This window comes from Anabrus simplex, chromosome 5 (genome assembly GCF_040414725.1).
Source record: "Anabrus simplex isolate iqAnaSimp1 chromosome 5, ASM4041472v1, whole genome shotgun sequence".
Taxonomy (NCBI): domain Eukaryota; kingdom Metazoa; phylum Arthropoda; class Insecta; order Orthoptera; family Tettigoniidae; genus Anabrus; species Anabrus simplex.
In genome coordinates, this window is record NC_090269.1 from 54,364,056 (window position 1) to 54,385,716 (window position 21,661).

The following is a 21,661-nucleotide window of genomic DNA, read 5'->3' on the forward strand; positions in this document are numbered from 1 at the left end:
CGGCGCAACTTTTACTCGGCGCAACTCATGAAATTGCATGGATTTCACCATAAACTGTGTGAATCCATGCAATTTCATGACCCCTGCCATGACTGTAAGTGCAGAAGATGTGGTGAACTCTGTGAGAGATACCATGTACTAAGGTGCAAATTGAGAACAGAATCTCTGAGACACTTTTGTGAATCAGTGTAATACTTGTATTCATGCACATTGTGCGCAATTAAATATTTATTATACTACACCATCAGACATAAGGCTTATCTGAATTCGGTGTATTTGAAAATGCAAGTCTTATTTATGAGTATCACCGAGCTCGATAGCTGCAGTCGCTTAAGTGCGGCCAGTATCCAGTATTCGGGAGACAGTGGGTTCGAAACCCACTGTCGGCAGCCCTGAAGATGGTTTTCCGTGGTTTCCCATTTTCACGCCAGGCAAATGCTGGGGCTGTACCTTAATTAAGGCCACGGCCGCTTCCTTCCCATTCCTAGATCTTTCCTGTCCCATCGTCGCCGTAAGACCTATCTGTGTCGGTGCGACGAAAAGCAAATAGCAAAAAAAATTAAAATAAAAATATATATGAGTATCAAACAGCAGTGTGATTTATGTAAATCTTATCTTCTGACAGATTCAGATCTTATACATGAATTACCTCCAGAAGTAAAATATCTGAATTTCATAAATCGAGGGGGCTTAAAGTATCCATCAGACATGTCAATAGAACTTGGAAGTGGGGTGTACAAAGTATTTTGTGTGTTGGTGTCATATATATATAAGATGGTATTTCTAAATTCCTACAATCTTAAGTGTGTCACAAAATCCTTGGCTTTGGAGTCAATGCAATTGGCAGATTCCCTAGTCATTTGTGACTGCGAGAAGAAATTGGAAGACCTGGCCGGACAGTGTAGGCCTATTTATATTTGGGTGAATACATTTTTAAATAATTTTTCCAAAATTCACACCGACTTGTGTATTCAACAAAGTGCTTCAAAGAGAGCATACCGTACCTATTCCATACTGGTGTAACTTCCTGTAAGAGGTCCAGGAAAGCTGCAGTGGAAACAGTGAGGTACAGAAATAATTTATATTTGTAATAAATAGTAATGGTAATTGGCTGCATGTTTTCTGTCAGTGTGTATGATGTGAATGTTCCAGTTGACCAGAAAATGGATAAAATCGCAAGAACATGTCTCAAAGTGTTAGGCTTTACTCACGCAAACGTACGTATGTACGCGAGAAATAGAACGTTACGGAGAAGAATATGCATTGTATGTCAGAATTAACAAATATTTGACGATAGGTTTTGGTTTTATAAGTTGTTAACAGTTCTTTGAGTAATTTAAACGAGTGTGTTATTCAAGCGGGGCGTATGCGTATCGCCTTCAAGTCCCCCCCAAAGCGTGACGTCATCAGAGGTACAGTACGGCCTGGACATTACGAAGGCATTGGCACGGCCGACTTGGGTGGGACTTGGTGAGCCACTCTAGCTCACAGAAAATTGCCAAGGTATGAATTCCTGTTTCAAAAAAACACTTGTAGGCACACGTGAATGTATACAAGCTACAATACTTGTCAAAGATTCAAAACTCATGTTATTTAGTACTTTTATTACTCATTAAGAAAAAACATATAATTCTTTTCTTCGCTTTCGAATAACCGATTTGGAGGGTGCGATGAATCAACTTTGGTTACTTTTCATTGTATTCGATTTCCTTTGCTTCCAGATTTCCTTCATCCTTCAAGAGTGTCGTTCCTTCTCTTCTTCAGTCCAACTTTCTTCTAGTTGTTGGTAACTTCCACTCCTGAAACGCTGCCTTTTGAACGGCTTGTCTAAAAAAGTGTTCTATTTTTGATTGCATCTGTTTACATTCCAGCATTTCTCATGTCTTTCTCAATTTCAAAGAACCATGTGGGTTTAGATTTGTAACTATTCAGAAGGTTGAAGATGCGCTAGGTTAGTCTGTTGTCACCCATTCTGTAAACGTGTCCAAAAAATTGTAGCCTTCTTTTCCACATTACGTCAGTTAGTTTTTCAATTTTCAAATATAGCCCCCTGTTTGATCTTAACCTGTATTCTGCATTATTCTTTCGTTTAGCTCCCAGTATTTTTCTCAAAATTCTTCTTTCAAACTTCTTTAGTTTTTCTAGATCTCCAGTTCTTGTTAGTTTAAGTGTTTCTGCCTCATGTAAATGTTCAGGTCTGACTACAGTACTGATTGGTAGTGCCTCAATTTTGTGTTCCAGGGTAAGGATTTTTTGTTATACACATCTTTTGTCATGTGAAAAATCCATACCATATTGTGCACTCTACAACGTTTTCTTTTGTGTCTTTCGTTATCCACTCTCCTAAGTATTTAAAGCAATTTGTTTTACATATTGTGTTGCCATGTATTGTCATATTTTGCGGGGCATCACTGATGTTTGTCATGAACTTTGTTTTTTTTTCAAATGATATTTCAAAATCTATTTTAGCTGCTTGTTTTTGTAATCTCTGATTTGTTCTTGAGCATTATCCAGTGAGTCAGTAAATAACGCCATGTCATCTTCAAAAGCCAGACAATACAATACAGTGATTTTATTTGGATTTCTTCCTAGTTTAACACCTTTAGTATTGATGGCTTTCCTCCATTCTCGAACTAACTTCTCTAATACGCAGTTGAAATCCATAGGTAAAAAACCATCTCCCTGTCTTACACCTGACTTTATTTCAAAAGGTTTTGAGAGTTCACCCCTAAATTTTACTTTGGATGTTGCGTTTGTTAACGATGCTTTAATCATTTCAGTTGTTTCATTATCGTGTCCCAATTCCTTTATAATGTCAACTAGTGCATTTCTGTCAATTAAATCGTATGCTTTCTTAAAATCCACAAAAGTAATTACATATTATAAGTTCCTGATTTTCCACATTTCTATTATGTTCTTTAAGTTTAATGTCTGTTCAGCACATAACCTTCCCTTCCAAAAATCCTGCTTGAAACTCTCCTAGTTTTGGGTCGAATATTTCTTCTACCTTTTTTTAAAATGCGCCTTGGACAGGATAGTGTAGGTTACTAGCAGAAGCAAGATTCGCGTATAGTTGTTGGGATCTCTTTTCTTCCCTTTTTCATGCAGTGGATGTATTAGTGCAGATGTCCATTCTGATGGTAAATGGCTTGTTTCCCAAATTACTTTGATGATTTCTGGTAAACACAGTTCATATTGCCACGAGTGTATTTCCATAATTCAGCAATAATATTGTCTTCTCCAGATGCTCTGTTATTTTTAAGTTCTTTTATGGTTTCTTTTATTTCTTCTGTTTGTGGCTTTGAGTGCGGTGGTATTGGGATTATGTTATCAAAATTAAATATCTCCTTTGGTAAATCGCAGTTATATAGTTCTTCAAAGTATTCTGCAAGTATTCTTCATTTCTCGGCAATATCACAAGCCATTTTCTGAGTTTTTGGGTCTGTGAAAAGTAAACTTGGTGGAGTGTGTTTCCTTAAGCTAGTTTTGAAGATTTTGTAAAAGTCCCTTGTGTTGTTCTGTTTGAAGTTTGATTCCAATGATGTTAGTTGGTCTTTCATATGTAGCATTTAAGAAAAGGCTAGGAAAACAACAGATAGGGAATCCGCCTACTGGGCGACTGCCCTCGTTGCAAATCAGTAGTGATTGATGATTTTGATCTTTTTCAGGCTTTCTGATGCAAGCTTTCGGGCATCTTTAAAATTATTCCCATTCTTATCATTTTTATTTGCATTCCAGATGTTCCAAGCTCAGTGTCTTTTTGAGATTAAATCATCACACTCACCATTCCACCAGGCATGTTTCCGTTTTTTCTTAAGCAGTATGGTTTCTTCTGCTGTCTGTACTACTTCTTCCTGAAGTTGCACCCATGTTTCAGGTGTTCTTTTTTCCAGAAGTGTTTTGAAATTATTTTCCTTGGCTATTTTTTGTGTGTCGAACTTTTTGGGTTAATATTGATCATTCTTCTATATACTGGCCTAATTTGGAAATTAACGATCGATAGGTAGATAGTGGTCTGAATCCAAACGTGCACTCTTAAGCCACTATTACACTAAGTACCTCCGGTGCAGACCGTCTGCTTATAGTAACAGGGTCAAGCTGTTTCTCCCCACACATTGGATTTGGAGATGCCCATGTAGTTTGTTTCTAGGAAGTTTTTTTGAAGACTGTAGTTTTTAGAAATATGTCATGCATTCTGCAAAGACTAATGAGTGTTTCTCCATTTGCGTTAGTTCTATTGTGACCAGGCGAGTTGGCCGTGCACGTAGAGGCGCGCAGCTGTGAGCTTGCATCCGGGAGATAGTAGGTTCGAATCCCATTATCGGCAGCCCTGAAGATGGTTTTCCGTTGTTTCCCATTTTCACACCAGGCAAATGCTGGGGCTGTACCTTAATTAAGGCCACGGCCGATTCCTTCCAACTCCTAGGCATTTCCTATCCCTTCGTCGCCATAAGACCTATCTATGTTGGTGCGACGTAAAGCGCCTAGCAAAAAAAAGTTCTTTTGTGTGCAGGGAATTTGTCTACTATGGATCGATGATAATGTTCTTTTCCGATTTGCCAATAGAAAACATTAACATTTATTTTCTTGACACGGCATAAGCCCAAAAGCCTATCACATGTGCATAAAATTTTACTGTTCGTTCACCAAGTATTTATTAATACATTTGTTTTTCCATAGAACTGTCCTCTCCTAACCCAGTCAACCTAATCTCTCAAACTTCAATTACTCAGACCGAAACATAGAAAAAACATGGCGGGCGAAGTAGCCGGATTGCTGGTAGGTCAATTGGTTGGCTAACACACGGAGGCGAAGGTGAGGTACGACAAAAATACAACAGGTCGTACTGCAGGGCAATGCCACTTGGAAGCGCTCCAAGGGAGAAGAGTCGCGTCGAGGTTGGCTGGCTTGGCCTCGTGGCCTATGCTCGTAATCAGTCATAAATTGGAAAATGGCGTATCTGTTCTATACTGTTTAATACTACATAGTTGTGAAAAGAATTTGGGACGAAAAAGAAGTCTGTTAATTTTTTCGGATACGATAAATGTCCAAGTTTTTCTTAGATGTTTGAGTTCTCTAGTTTTGCAATTTCATTGTAATCAGATCAAAAACTATGTGAGATGTTATTTTCTGACGAAAGATGCTGAGCACAGCGAAGGTAAGTTATGGAAATGTACTTGTAAGTAGTGTATTAAATTATACTTTTTCATTCCTTCCATTTCATTGTTTTCAGTTTTGGAACTTCGTTTTCAAATGTCATGTTTTATTTCATTGAGTAACACCTTGGGGTTAAAGTAGTCCTGCAAGTTTTCAGTATGTTCAAGTGGCTATTATGTCAATATGACTAGCAACCTCAACATCAAGAAGAATTATTTTTATAAATTTTCTAAGGAAACAAAGTAGGACGCTCTGAAGCAGTGGAAGCACGTGTGTCGTGAGAGTGATGCTGTAAACTGTTCCAGGTTTTATGTTTGTGAAAATCGTATTCTTGATAAAGACTTCGTTAACCAAACTAGGCACCGGTTAAATTATGATCTTGTTCAATCAATCAATCAATCAGTCAATGATCTGCGTTTAGAGCAGTTGTCCAGATCGCAGATGACGTATCAATTGTTTATTTACCTCATATTTACAGTTATTTATAACTATTTACCTAGATTTTTCTTAAATATTTTCAAAAACTTGGAAATTTATCGAACATTTCCCTTGATAATTTATTCCATTCCCTTACTCCTCATCCAATATATTAATATTTACCCCAATCTGTCCTCTTGAATTCCAAATTTATCTTCATAGCAAACATCTGGCTATTATCCCCTATAATCCCTGTAATTTAGACATGCATGTGTAAAGTAATAGCATTGCAGAAAATACAACTGTAGGCCTAGATGAAATTTCAGTAATTTCACAAATGGGATTAGTAATCTATATCTTTCAGTATTACGTGATGTTGAAGAGATTGGAGAAAACACACAAATTGGTAGGGATGAAGGTGAATATCATTTTTGTCAGAAAATCATTTATCAGTGCCCAGTTACAGAACGCTAAAAAAGGCTCCATCCGGTATGTGGTGGAATACTGAGGATAAGGTTATGGCACATTCAATTTATATACATGGGCCTCGCTTATATCGATATTTCGCTACTCTATAATCTTCCCTCTGTCAGGCCTTTGAAGTCTTTACTATATCAAATACCTTTTGACACTGGTCTTAATCCAACCATAGCTGAAGTGCTGAAAGTAAAGATTCTAAAATGTCTGATATTGACAAATACTGTGCCCTCGTATTTGATGAAATGTCACTAGAGAAGGGGTTATATTACGAGGGTAATTAACAACGTATATGTAGGTATGAACATCTTGGTCCTTTAGGAAGGTCACCTGCTCTACCGAATCACGTATTAGTTTTCATATTAAGAGGTATTCACAGAACATGGAAACAAATACTGTAAGTGACTATTATTCAGTACCAGCAAGTAATGTAGCCTTACAACAGCCAATTGTATTTTTTGTAAGTAAGGGCTGAAAGTTGTTCGCACAATTTGTGACAATGGCTTGAGATTTTTTAAATTATTATTATTATTATTATTATTATTATTATTATTATTATTATTATTATTATTATTATTATTATTATTATTTATATACAGTCGTATCAGCACACATTTTTTTAAAACATAACCGGTTTTTGGATAATAAGGTCCATCATCAGTGTTAACATTTAAATTTAATTTCACATAAGTGTGTCGTCAAAATTGGTTAAAATGAGTTTGAAATGTACCCCTGTTGACATCAACTGTTGTAAAAATAAGAAAAAGAAAAAGCAAGTGTAACATAATGAAAATAAAAGATTTAAACTTACAATGTTGTTGTAAAAGGTATGGACATATCAGGCTGTTGGTCGAGTACTGACAAACGTTTAGCTTTTAATACGGAACCACGCTGCAAGCACATGATGTTACGTCACCTCAAGGTTTAGTTGGAAGCACCTGATGTTACGTTAAGTCAAGATTGTAAACAAAATATTGCTTGCGACTGTTTCATTTAAAATTGTATCTGCTTTCCTTGTCTGCGCAAAAATATCTCAATGTTTTCACGTGTATTTAATTCAAATCCATAATTACCCTTAAAGATTAACTTCATGTTCTTTTCGATCCCTAAAAACTGTGGTTATTGTTGTAAATGTGTCCCGCAAAAGCTGAATATCTGTTGTACTTTACTGCCTTGAAATGTTCTTGATATCTTTGATTTCAGGTTCGCCCAGTTCTTCCTATATAAAACATTTTACAGTCGTTACAAATGAGCCTGTATACTCGCGAATTGGTACATATATCTTTTTATTGACACTATGTGCATTATATATATATATATATATGATATTTTATTTCTGGTTCGAAAAGCTGCTTTAAGTTTAAATTTCTTAAATGTATTCGCAGTTTTTAAAACTTGACTTCCAAAATATGTAAATGTTACAAATTGATTACGTTCATGGATTTTCTTTCTTTTCTCATGGTTTTTCGTTTTTTCTCCGTTTTTTCCTTACGTAAAATATTGTCTATCATTTCTGGGTTGTAGCCATTTGCTTTAGCAATTTGTTTTATTATTCTAATTTCTTTCAGTTTGTTTTCATTACTCAGCGTAAGTTTTAATAATCTATTAATATAGCTGTTGTAAGCTGCTTGTTTGTTAGTTCCTGGGTGGTGGGAATTTTTACTGAAGGTGGTGATGGCGTGTGTGGGCTTCCTAAAAATATCTAAATCTATCCTATTGTTGGTTTTTTGTTAATGTGAGGACCAAGAAATTTAACTTTTTATCAATTTCTTTCTCCATAGTATACGTAAGAAAGAAAACGGAGAAAAAACGAAAACCATGAAAAATGAAAGTTTCCATACCAGGAGGTAATTTGCAAGCTAAGATTCTCATACCTATAACTAAGGCCAACTTGATGCACCGCTCTCGGTAGCGCAGCAAGGGATCCATTCGCCCGTGCTATCACTTAGGAGCCAGACCACTAGAAGCGCTGCGGTCATCCTTGTTTCCGAGCTCTAACATGGACTGTGCACTTCTGTTATATATTGGTGTTCTGTACGCTAACACGAAAATATCACGTGCACATTATAAAATGGCGGTAATTTAACACGATACATGTAACATCACAAAGCAATCACTCGCGTACAATAAGGTCGATCACATATAATAAACTAGAATCACATATATTCTGCTAGAATAGACGGACAGACCGACAGTAAAAAAGAACGAGCTGATTATTTAGAAATTTCACTTAGTCAAATGACAGTCCGCCTTGGGGCCATGATCGTTAGGGAGTCAACTCTATATGGTCTGACACCGCAGTTAGCCAGTTCGAGTCCCGTTTGTCGAAATATTTTCACCTTCAGGGTAGGGGGCGTGGCGAGATATAATTTCTGATCAATGGACTGCGTGCCAAAAGCATGAATTCAATCCCAAACCTCTCCGCAGTGTTTAACTGGAGTGAGAACGTACGATGTTGTAGGTGGTGATTCGTCCGCCGGATCGAGACCATAAGCCCTGCGCAGGCTCCTTGGTGCTATTCGACAGGATTAGGCTACATGCCGCCACCGGGTTTCACCTTCCTACTACTATCATATATCGCGTCATCTCATTAAATATCAATAAATCCCCTGTATAGGTTGACATCAGGAAAGGCATCCGGTCGTAAAAACCTCACTTCACACCTCATCCGTAGAGAAACGGGTTAAGGATGGACATACATACTGTACTTACTCTAGTAATATTATCTCTTAGATTTCACGTCCTGGATAGATGGAAATACAATTCAAGACCGTTAACATTTTAATTATAACATTACTTTGAATGTTAAAAAACAAATCAAGGTTTAAATAAATCAGTGTATTCACTCCGATGAGAACTATGAAACATAATGTGTAGCCCTTGTTTCGAAGTGGTGGACAATTTCTGTATTCGGCATCCAGTGAAAGAAAATAAGGAAAGTACACACGAAATGATGTTGCAAACCCAATTAACGATCATGGGTATGCTAAGGTTTCCTTTCTGGAAACTCTTAAAACATGTGTTGACGTATGTCATGGCAGCAACTCACATGATGATCGTAAAACTTAGTAATGAAGAGTTCAAAATTAGAATACCGGTAGGTCTGTACGCATTCACATATAGTACGCGAACTATTTCTTGTGCCCTGAGCTCCATAGTGCGAATGGGAACTAGGGCTCAAGAAAAGTTTCGCGTACTATACATGAATGTAAAAACTATTGACTAACTATTGATGTCTAACCTACATGGATGCAGTCTGATTGATAACAGTTAACTACATCACGAATCAGAACCAATTGATGTATGCTCACGACGCTTCCAACAATCCGGCCAATAATTTCGCCATCTTGGAACGACCGAGAGTAGCACTGAAGTCTAAAGATTGGAAAGGTTTTTAGTCTTGAGTCGGTCTTGCTCGAATCCACTTCACTTCTCTTTTCCAAACAATCCATAAGTCAAAATATCTTTGATCAAAGCCATCACAGAAGGCGATGCTCTTACAAACCAATGTACTCCACATAGTGTTTTACAACAGTACTTGTAGAGAACCTAAAAGAACTATTAAAAAATACGATTTTTCATAGGAGTTAATTGAGACATATTAGGTTGACACTGTTCTGTGTTATTTGCTGTTTAATACTACACAATAAATTCGTTTTTCAGCTTAGTGTTAATTTTGATGTGAAGCATGGAATTGTTATAATAGTACTGCTCCATCTCCCGCGTCCAAGATGATAGGCGTCTAAGAAAACTCCAGCCAAGGTCGGTAGGCATCTCAGGGTAAGTAACGATGTTAAATTGAATTCTTTTGACCTTTTTCATTTTTACGTGAATTCGAGATTATGCAGATACGCAAATACGCATTTCTTCGATCAAAAAAAATTGATGGACGACTCAATCAAACGTTCAGTAGTGATGCCGGTAACCATAAGTTGGGCTACCTTAATTCTATCTTACGTATTAAGACTACTAACCATAAATTATATTAAATTATACCTTATTTGCTAATATTTATTCATAAAAAGGAAATATGATGGATAAGTTGTAAAGTATCTGCTTGAAAATCCCAAAATTAATCAATTGATTCTGATTACAGTCTTCAAATTATTTGTATATAACCATTAGTCGTCGTATGAATTAATATAATCATCATTGAAATGGATAATCACTTCATATTTGTCTAACATTACAAGAAAATAAAAGAAATGTGTTATTTACAAATTTTCGTGTGAGTTAAATCCAGTTAAATTAATTGTTCAGTCTTGCTCACAGAAAACATTCTTCATTTTATTGTAGGATCATCTTTGATTTCAAGGACAATGACTTTCGTTGTTCATATTAAATTTTCATAAACTTGGCATAAATGATAAGCTCAGTGTCGTAACTATGTAGATTTCATGGGCTAAAATTCATTCAAAATTAAAATATTACTAGTAATTAGCATTGCATTAAAACATCTATTATGTTTCAAAATCAAATAAACATATCATAAATAACTTCTAAATCGAATTGGAAATCAAATATATGACCTCATGAAGTTCAACTTTAAGGATAGGGAATGCCATGCATGAAGATTTGAAATGACCATCAACCTCTTGATATTATTAATAAGATGTATTAATGACTGTACATGCCAATAAATGCCTGCCATACTAGATATACTATCAAATGCAACCTATAAGTAGGTATCTAATGTTGAAATATTCATTTAAAATAATTATGCATATTAGGGTTTATTTTGATGATTAATTCCTGCCATATTATTCATAAGTATCTTATTATGCTGCCATTTATTATGCGATATGGATTAACTACCAACGAAACACCTGTATTGCTTCAATAAATATAAAAAATCCGCGTCTGCGCCAATATTTATCCTTTCTCTCCTCATATTTCATTCATTTCAACTGTATTCTCCCATCATTAACACCTTTTCTCAATTCTTTCCTTCATATCTTCATACAACATCATGGCATATCTCTATTCTCATGTCACTTCATACCTAACGTAACACATTTCAATATTCATCTTATATGACCCACATTGACGCAACAATTCTCTTAATCTTTAAAAGAAATCTATCTCCGGATATATGTACATTTTCAATATCAACATATCTTCCGTCTATCTGTATATCCATATCTAACATTATCTCACACATTTATGGCAACAGATAACCTTTGTTAAATACGACATCCTACATATCCCCTAACTTCCTACGGCATTCTATTCTTAAAATATTTCACACATGTTACGTCTTGATAGCCTATAACTGATTGATATCGTAGAAATCACACAATCATATATTATACTCTATTCCCTAATTGGATATGATCTTATTTTCTTAAGAAGACTGTCTAATTTCTTCCTTAAAACGACACACTATTGGGTCACTCGCGGGAAAATAGCTTAGATTGATATGTCTTGAAGATTTAAACGATCTATCAAATGTTAATCAAAATACAAACAATCTAAAAGCAGGAAAAGTATGGAATTCAATTTATATTACTCTGAAACTTATTTTATTCTCCGCCTGCTGGGATTGCGTTAATTCTGTTTAGTCATCAGTTGCATTGCATTGTTCAGCCACGTTGTTCCGCCATCAGTCATCGGGATTTCCTCAGGAATCGAGCTCTGCTTTGTCCATCAAAACGGCTAGGTTTCCTCCGGACAGCTCCCCTATATTCTTCTTTACAGGTCCATGAAGTAGGTGTCTTGCACAATCGGAACATAGAAGAGATTGGTGAAAACATGCTGACAAATGCAAAGCCTTCTTGTATGATAATGGTCTTAAGTATCGGCTTAGATAGGTATTTATGTTCTTTCAATTCTATTGCCATCTTTATTCCCGGACGGCTCAGCCGGAGAGCGAGAGTCCCAGTCGTGGACCATTTGCTTATTTTAAAAGGGCAGGTAAGATTTAAGGACTGACGACAATTGAAAAACAAACACTTAAAGCAATAGGTTTGACATTTATTACAACTAGCATATCATATAACACAAATTAACAAAATTTGACAATCTAATCTTGCTCTTTGGTTCTGATTTTTTCTCCAAAGTTATCTGATACACTACAACTTCCTTCTCTAGCCATAACGAAGCCTGCATTTTACTGCAATGTAAATAAAATAACAATTAGCCCACATCTGGCCTGAATAAAAAAATTTAAAAATATTGTGGGAGAACTTCCTCCTAATATTGGCTTGATTATCAGCAAATTAAAAAAAAGCTATTCAATGTTATCTTAAACTATTCTAGGCTATCGCGATAGCATCTATATTTACACAAGAAAATTCGTAAATGTTAATTTAATGAAGAAAATTAGTTAAAAATGGCGTCATTAAACTTTGAAAATATTATCATAAATATCACATCATTAGCTTTCTTCTTCCTGGAAAAATTCCATTAATATCATTTCGTAATTCTGGTGTGAATTACACTGAACTACACTCTTGAAAATATTTCCATTAACGTAACACAATCATATCTATTCAAGACCTTACAAAATAAATTACGTTCACAAGAACTGTTATTTCCACGAAAATCTTTCTAAACTGCTTTGAATTCTGTATAACATGTTACTCGACGCCTTGAAAATGAATTTTACAAAAAATAACCTTTTGGTACTACTCTCATACGATTTTGAAATAATACGCACCTATTCATTTTGACCGGTACGTTAATGTCAACTTTACGTAAAATCCAATAAAATTTGCTAAAGGTGTTATTCCTATCAAAATAAGTCATCACAAACAACGCTGAAATAGCCTGGGCCCAACATGTTGAATACGTGGCCAGGTCAGAACCACATTTCAATAAATAACAGAAAAATATCACAAACTAAAGCACTCATTCCACACTCACACAAATGTTACACGTTTATTATTTACATATTTTACAATCGGATTCTGGAGTTTAAATTTAGGTTTTTATTTTTATTTTCCTATCCATGGAATATTCAGATGACGGTATCTGATAAATCGTAGCACTCGACACTCATAGAAATATGATTGAATCTGGGTAATCACTTGGAAAGAAAAATAGCGAAATTAACACAACTTTGATCACCTGATAGGATCTCATAATTCGAGAAAATATTACTTCGAGATCATTCGCCATGTGCTGTCAATTCGAGCGGCCTTGAGAAATTCCTGGCTGGTCACATGACTACGACGAACCGGTCGATTGAATATTCAATACACTGTTCACCCTACCTGTTCAAACTGGTTCTCTGCGCGAGACACAACTGGGTCAAAATAAACTTGTAACATATTACACTCAATGAAGGAATGATACCATCTATTTACCACGTATAATAAAATACACATTTTGGGCGTCCGGCCCCATGGCTAAATGGTTAACGTGCTGGGAGCCCGGGTTCGATTCCTGGCAGGGTCGGGAATTTTAACCGTCATTGGTTAATTTCTCTGGCACGGGGGCTAGGTGTATGTGTCGTCTTCATCCTCATTTCATCCTCATCATGACGCGCAGGTCACCTAAGAGCGTCAAATCGAAAGACCTGCATCTGGCGAGCCGAACATGTCCTCGGACACTCCAGGCACTAAAATCCATACGCCATTTCATTTCATTATAGGCCAAATTTGAAGGGGTCACTATGCAGGCTACCAATATGTCTGCTTTACCTTTACGCATTGATCTCAAATGTAATTGCTAGTGTAATTTGTTTTGCTATAACTGTATATTCTAGTCGAATCTTTCTTCTTATAAGCCAAGGTCTGTTCAGGGGCCTCCCCTTATGATTTGGCTAGGTGAGTTTTACCGAGTTTTTCGTATTCAATGCAATTATTTTAAAGGCAATAATAAAACACACGTATTATACACGTATAAGCGTATAATTCTCGTTCTTCTTTAGTTTATATTATAACCTTGATGTATTTCCTTCTAAATCGCTCTTCTTTCAGCTAACTTGCGTGCGCTTTTTCTTTCAATGTGCATTCAATTCGATTTCATTTTTCTAAGTGTTGGCGTTAATAACAATACGGCCATGACTTTGTCTCGCTCACCTCCACTAGGATTCTGATAGTAACTGTTCCGTGCAATTTCATATTTCCTTGATGTTTTAACATCTTCAGAGTACTATTTAACTTCATCAGCGGTAATCGCATGCAGTTCGGCTCCGCGTAATTGCTCTCAGAACAATGAAACGACACAGTAATTTAGCTCATTCCACGTTATGAAAAAAGGATTATTTTGGACCTTCAAGTAGTGAACATACCAACTCTGAGGAACCCGTACTTTCTCGTGATTAAGGGAAATTATACTGTAATGTGTGATGTATTATGTATGGTATATAAGAAGGATTCGTCGTTTTAGCCCGTGAGTTATTAAAAAAACACACAAGATTTTCTTTTTCAAACAAAATTTGTAAGGAGGAATCAAAATGGCGGGAACAGCCATCACTTGGTTGCCTTCTTAAATATTATTTTTTCTATATTGCTCTGGTACAAGCATTGTGTAGTCTCTCACTCTGTGAACCGCCGGCAGCTCTGTAGTGAAATCGTCTACGTATTTAATTGTTGCATGCGTTGTAGGCATTAAAACAGGGCATGCGTGTCTTGTGTTAAGCGACAGTTATGCGATAAGCCTACGTGTGTGATTTCTTTCTATAGCATTATTACTGTGATATTTTGTTGAGTTATCTACAGTATTTATTTGTTGCGTCGGTTTTCTAGCCTTCATTGCCTGGAGAAGTCTATTAAATGCAGACCTCAACTCTCGAGCCCATACTTTTATTTCGATATTTCCTTCCACAATTTCCCCTACACTCCAATACTGATTTTTTATATGCCGCAGTTTACCTCTGATTCTTTACATACCAAAGATAGCCTCTGAAACCCCACCCGCGCGCTTTAGTTCATAAAAATAATTTGTAGCTTTGTTTGTTCCATTTTGGGTTTGCAATTAATTACTGAATTCCACAAACTTATGAGCCGGCGTTTTCCCGTGATGCTGTTGGAAAAAGTCGTTCGATATGGCAACCCTCTTGTCATAAGAGCAATACGAGTGATGGAAATATCGAACGTTTTGAACTATGGGTAGACTACCTATTTTGAAGCGTGACTTACGAATGAAAATATTCGATAGTTTTCATTCGCTTTGCAATTGGTTAAAACATAGTAAAATGCGTTTTGAACTGCGGTTCTCAACTCTTAGTAACTAGTAATAAGTCATTTGCTAGTAATTACAAAGATCTACTATTGAACTGGGGATTGTTGCATTATACTACCGATTTGCATAGAATATTTGTTTTGTTGGTAGCGATATAAGCGGAAATAAGGTGACTAGTAACAAACGTTACACAATGTTCGAGTAAAGTTATTTTAAACTGAAATACGTTGATCTATAAAATAAGATAAAAATTCCTGGTTAAAGTTATTGTGGTCATTATGTTTCATTTTAAATAAAATGTATTTTTGTGCCTCTAACCACAAGGTAATAAATGTATGGACGTCTGTTCATAAATTAAGAAATGCTAGGCCATTTCAGGCGAAGGTTTACACCTTAGTGTATTGCCAACCTATATAAAAATAATGTGAAAACAGCCGGCTAAACTAAATGAAAAGGCAACATATTTTACTAGCAGAAAGTAATATAATAATTCCATTAATTTATGGTAAGGGTGTATTCTGCCCGAAGGCAGGTCCGAACCTCCGCAGATTTTTGCGTGAGCCCGAGTTAGCGAACGGTAGGGTGGCCGGTTACTTTCCGCTCCTCCGCTCCCTTACCACCTACAGGCAGCGCGTGGCAGCCCATCCAAATCTTGACCACGCCCAATAGTGCTTAACTTTTGAGATCTCATGGGATCCGGTGTTGCAACACGGTTACGGCCGTTGGCATATTCATCTAAGGTTATTGTTAAATCATAAGAAATTCATGATTAGTACATGGAAAGTACTTATAAAAACTATAACATGATTATCCATTAATGAAGTGCACAATAATACATTTTCATTCATCATTATGAAAGTTTGAGTCAGAGTCTGCGAGAGGAAAATATATCTGAACCTATGTTTCGGTCTATAAGTTTATGTTTACATCTTAATTCGCGCCAGTCGAGAGGAAGCCCATTTCAGCGCTGACAAGTGGAAACAATTAAAATCTGCGATCCGAATGAAAAACCGAATGCAAACCGAAACAATCAATTGTAACGGTACTTGACGACTATCGAATAATTGGGTAGTTTTCATTCGATAGTCCTGTCACTAAGCAATACTGTTTTCTTAACATGGAATGAGCTATAGCGATAGCAATGATTTAGCTCGTTGAGCGATAGTGATCAGGATATAATAATGCAGAAACTTAATGGCGGACGCGTTAGAAGCGAACTGCAGTATTGTGTACTTATAAAGTGGTTTATCTTTCCGATACATCGCTTTGTTTGTATGTAAGTACACTAGCAATATTTAAGGCACAAGTGGATATATTGGTATTTACGAATTTAACTTACAGGCCACAATAAACGATATCGTAAACCGATACAGGTTAGAACAAAGGAATCACTAAAAGACAGTCGCCATTCTCACGGGTCATGGTCAACTAGATTCACCGAACGCTGAAAATGCCTGACGTAGAGGTACAGATTGATCTATTGGAGCCTTGCAGAATATATAGGCGTAGTTTTGAAGACGATGAGGACTCGGTGGAATGCGAAGCATGTGAGAAGTCGGATCACAGGGAGTGTGCGGGCTTGACTCAAGGTGAATTTGACACACTTAAAAGTTCTAAGTTTAAACTCACATGGTTATGTAACAAGTGTAAGCCAAAATGAGACAAATGGAAGAACAAATCTTTAAGATCCATGGAATCTATGCAGTCTGCTATAGATCATGTGCAGCAATATATGGAGACATTACTTACAGGAAAAGTTCAAGAAATAAAAGCGTTAGAAATGGACAAAATCACTCGCCCTCAAGGACAAGCAGACGTTGCAAATTACAAGAAATTGGACGCCCCGAGAATGCAGGAAAATCATAAGCAGAAGCCGAGAAGGATATTGACAGAGTCACCAGCTGTATCTACACGTAGGAGTTCCTTAAACGATCAACAATCCGGGATAACCTCAAATACTGTCACAAGCGCACTAGAAACAGAAGATACAGGTGACCGATTCGTTGAAAGGGACGTCCAGCAGCCCACAGCTATGGGACTTAAGCGTAGACAAAACAGTCAATATTCAGAACAAGAATTGCAATCAAAAATCGGAAATTCACCAGACTTCCAAAGTGTTACTGCGCCAGTCAGCGTAGAGAGGGAGGCTGATGTACATGAGGTAGTTGTACAAACCGGTAAAGAAGAAGCCCCATGGAGCAAAGTCATAGGACGCACACGTGGGCAATACAAGCAATATCCAGACCATCAGCTACAATCAAGGCGCAGAAGACCACTAGACGCTGAAAGAGGTACTGCAACAGTTGCAGCACTGAAAGCAGCAGAAAGAAATGTATGGTTATATGTGGGTCACCTTAGCATCGAAACAACTGCGTTTGACATCACTCTGAAGGAAAATGGTATTTATAAAGTCACCGAATGTTCCATGTTGACCACCCAAGTATCAAACAAAGCATTTAAGGTAGGAGTTCCATCAAGTTTAAGGAGAGAATATTCAGCCCTGATTTTTGGCCAGAAGATGTGACTTTTCGCTCCTTTCGTATCCGACAGCAATGAACTTATATGCCTCCTATGGAGCGTCGAAGGCCTCATGTCACTTCTGCACACTCCTGAGATATCCATATTAGTTCACGATTTAATCATCCTAACTGAAACTTTCCTCCTGGAACAAGTCAGCATCAAGGGCTACTATTCGGTTCATTCACTGGCAACGATAGGACATCAATGCAGACCATCAGGAGAAGTATCTTGTTTCTACGAGCCGTCTATGGGTCAAATAGTTAGTGAATACACAAAATTCGACACCGTGATCGTCACTTTTAGACACTTTGCTGTAATCGGAATGTACATAAGACCCAACGTTCCTGCAGAAGTTGTCTTGCATTTTGCATGCTTTAGAGAAAGTGAGTAATAACATGCCAATACTACTGACAGGGGACTTTAATTGCCGTCTGGACAAACCCGACAGTAAGGCTCCAACTGTTTTCGAAGCCCTTGAAGAAGAAGGATTTTCCCTGGTCAACCAAGAACAACTCCCAACGTACATAGCTTATAATGGCTGGAGTGTCACAGACTTAATATTCTTCAGAGGTAACGATTTTCACATACTGCAACATAAACACATTTGGTTACCGATCAGAAAGCACATTCCAATACATACTAGTTTCAAAATGGATGACTTGGAAATCATTGACATTAAGCAACAATGGGCCCTACGGCACATCAATATAACATTACTGGAACAGTCATTAGATAAATGCGCAATAACCTCATGTCTATCTAGAGGAAATATCGATAAGGCCTTAGACCTACTAGAAAATATCTTACTTAACTCAACGGGAAAGATGCCTCCGAAAAGAGTAAGCAAGCCCTGGTTTGACGAGGATTGTTACACCCAAAGGAAAGTAACCTTGGAGAAACTCCTCAGATGGAGAGAACACAAAACAGAAATAACGCTGGAAGAATATTCAGAAGAAAGGAGTAAATACGAGGAATTAATCAGAAAGAAGCGACAAGGTCTCATTGTAAAGTAAGAGCTGGAGACAATAGCAGTCGCAGAATCAAAACCGCATAAAATACTTGAACCCTACAGAACGAAAGTGAATCCCACTATACCGATGAAAATATGGGAGGAGCATTTTTCAAATATATATCAAAGGACCCATATGACCGACATACAGACCCGAACCACGCAGCAGGATCCAGTCGTGCCAATCACAGTGGAAGAAGTATGAAATGCATTTCAAAGATGTAAACAAGGAAAAGCGCCAGGTCCGGACAACCTCACAAACGAGCTTCTAAAAGAATCAGTTTCTCTAACTGTAGTTATATGGACAGCAATATTCAATGAATGCATCGTACAGTGGAAAATCCCTAGGAGGTGGAGGGAATCTACTATCCAGGTGCTATATAAAGGAAAAGGGCTAAAGGACTCACCAGATTCTTATCGTGGGATAGCCCTCGAATGTGCTCCTTTTAAAGTTCATATTAGTTCGCATCATACCACAAGCCATGATGTAAATACCAGAAGAACAATATGGATTTACTGCCGGCAGATCAACAATCCAAGCAATTGAAAGGGTACTTAACATCATATGGGATGCTACAAGCATAACTGGGGGCTTCGTTTACGCTAGCTTCGTGGATTATACTAAGGCGTTCGGTGGAGTTAACAGAACTATTCTATTTAGGAAAATATCTTAGGGCCAGGGAATCCACTATTGCACTTATTGGAAGATATACTAAGTTCTAACTGGCTTACGGTTAGTGATAAAGTATGCCGGTCTGGAAATATAACACAGACTAATGGCGTACTCCAATAGGATCCCCTCAGCCCAACGCTTTTTAATCTGTTGACTCACGATGTCATCAGTGAGTTGGCATCAGAAGATGTTGCAATGTTCCTGTACGCTGATGACATGATATTGCTATCAAGAGACAGAAAATCCCTGCAGGAAGGACTCAATAAGGTAAACGAATGGTCTCTGAAAAATGATCTAGAGATAAATACCAGCAAAACAAAAGTTATGAAATTTAGGCGAGGAGGAAATATCTCTACAGAAGATGTTTTTGAGTGCGGCAATAACAAACTAGAGCTGGTAAACTCGTAACGTTATTTAGGATTAACCTTGCAAGTAACTGGGAAGACGTTTACTAAACCCATAGAGGAACGATGCACTGCAGCGATCAAATCCATATTTGAAATAAAGAGCATTGAGAAACTATCAGTAAGACCCGCCCTCATTCTCTTTAACATTAAGATAGCTCCAATAACCTGCTATGCCATCAGCAAAATATGGACGCACCTCACTATGGCCAACCTGGGGGAGACTGGAAGCTGTGAAAGCCACATACTTGTAAAGAGCATTGCGGCTACATAAAACAGTTCGGACACGGTTAGTGTACAACTGGTAGACACGGACTTTTTCATCAGGGGGATAATGATAAGCAATAATCTAGAATCCACCCCAGCATATGAAGCCCACATCGAACTAAGACAGCAAAAGATTGCAGTAATAGATCCAGACTTCTATGAAACTCCTGCAATGAACACAGATGTAAGGAAAGAGTCCAACTTTAAACTCCGACATGTCTTCACGCGGACTGCAGCGCATGGCTTTCACCACAGAATTTGTCATCAACGAGGTTACCATCATGCTTCAACCCAGTGTTCCTGTACGCTCTGCGGCTTGTATTGCCCACAGTACCACTTGATTGATTATAAGAAGAGGTAAAATTCCCTGAATTTCTATGCAAACGATGAAAATTTTCAAGGAACTTATAACCATTGATTGTTAAAAGTACACATTGTGTTTAATAAATCTATGTAATAAGAGATATAATAAGGGATGAAGTAGGGTTGACATGGATTTCACAAACTTTCATGAATACCTACATTGAAAGATTTAGAATGATTTCAGTATGACTTGAAGAACTCGCACATCATGTAGGTAACCAACTTCAACATGTAACTAACAAAACTGTTTCTCACAGTTGTTCACTGGCCATAGGAAACTGGCTAAACATTTCAGGAGTTCCATATTATTGCCGGTATGCCTCAGTTATGTGGATGTATTGATGGGACCTTGATTAACATTGATGCTCCTGCGGTAGTACTTGAACATGACGTCATAGATAGGCATGGGAACGTTTTCACAAATTGCATTATATGTATGGACCAAATCTTATGTTTTGCTGTGCAAGTGCTAAATGGCCTGGAAGAGTGCATGATGCACACATACTAAGAAGCAGCAGTCTTTCCAAGTACGCCGTGACTATGGTCAGTTCAGGGTAAACTGATGCCCGATGTAAATACATATACGTGGTAAATTCGTATTCTGATTGGCTAACGGCTGATCATAAATGCATTCAAGAAAATTATATACGCCATATACGCTCACCTAAATCCACTCATTAGAGAATGCCTTCACATACCTTCTACTTTGTTTCCTTTTCTTTTTCTTTTCGCTATTCTGACCGTGAGTCTTATCTCTCCAGCTACGGACATAATCGTGAACATCGTAAACTCAGCTTGACGAGGAACATTATCAGTCATCACTCTTCGTTCCTTACGTCTCCGACCATATGTTCATGCATTCAAATGCCTCACCCTGCCTCACCAGTTGGCCGATTTAAGCCAGAGAATTATATAAAGACATACCGCACTGCAACATACACCAATTCAAGAGTTTTCCAGTGAACAGTGTGACCCAGAGCCATCTACAGTTAAAGCCGGAAGGTGCTCTTGGCAACGTTGTATCTATCTGTCAAGCGGTGGCCGAGAGAAAAGAGGGCGTGTCCGATTTTGAATGACTTCAACCATATTCACTACATTTAGACCAACAGAATGATTATGATAAAAGCACACTCTTCGTATAATGGTACAAAGAAACACACACATCAGTAAATGTATTCACTGAAGTAAGAAATATACATTTTACATGAATAAAAACAAAACACTTAAGAACAGTACTCACAAGCT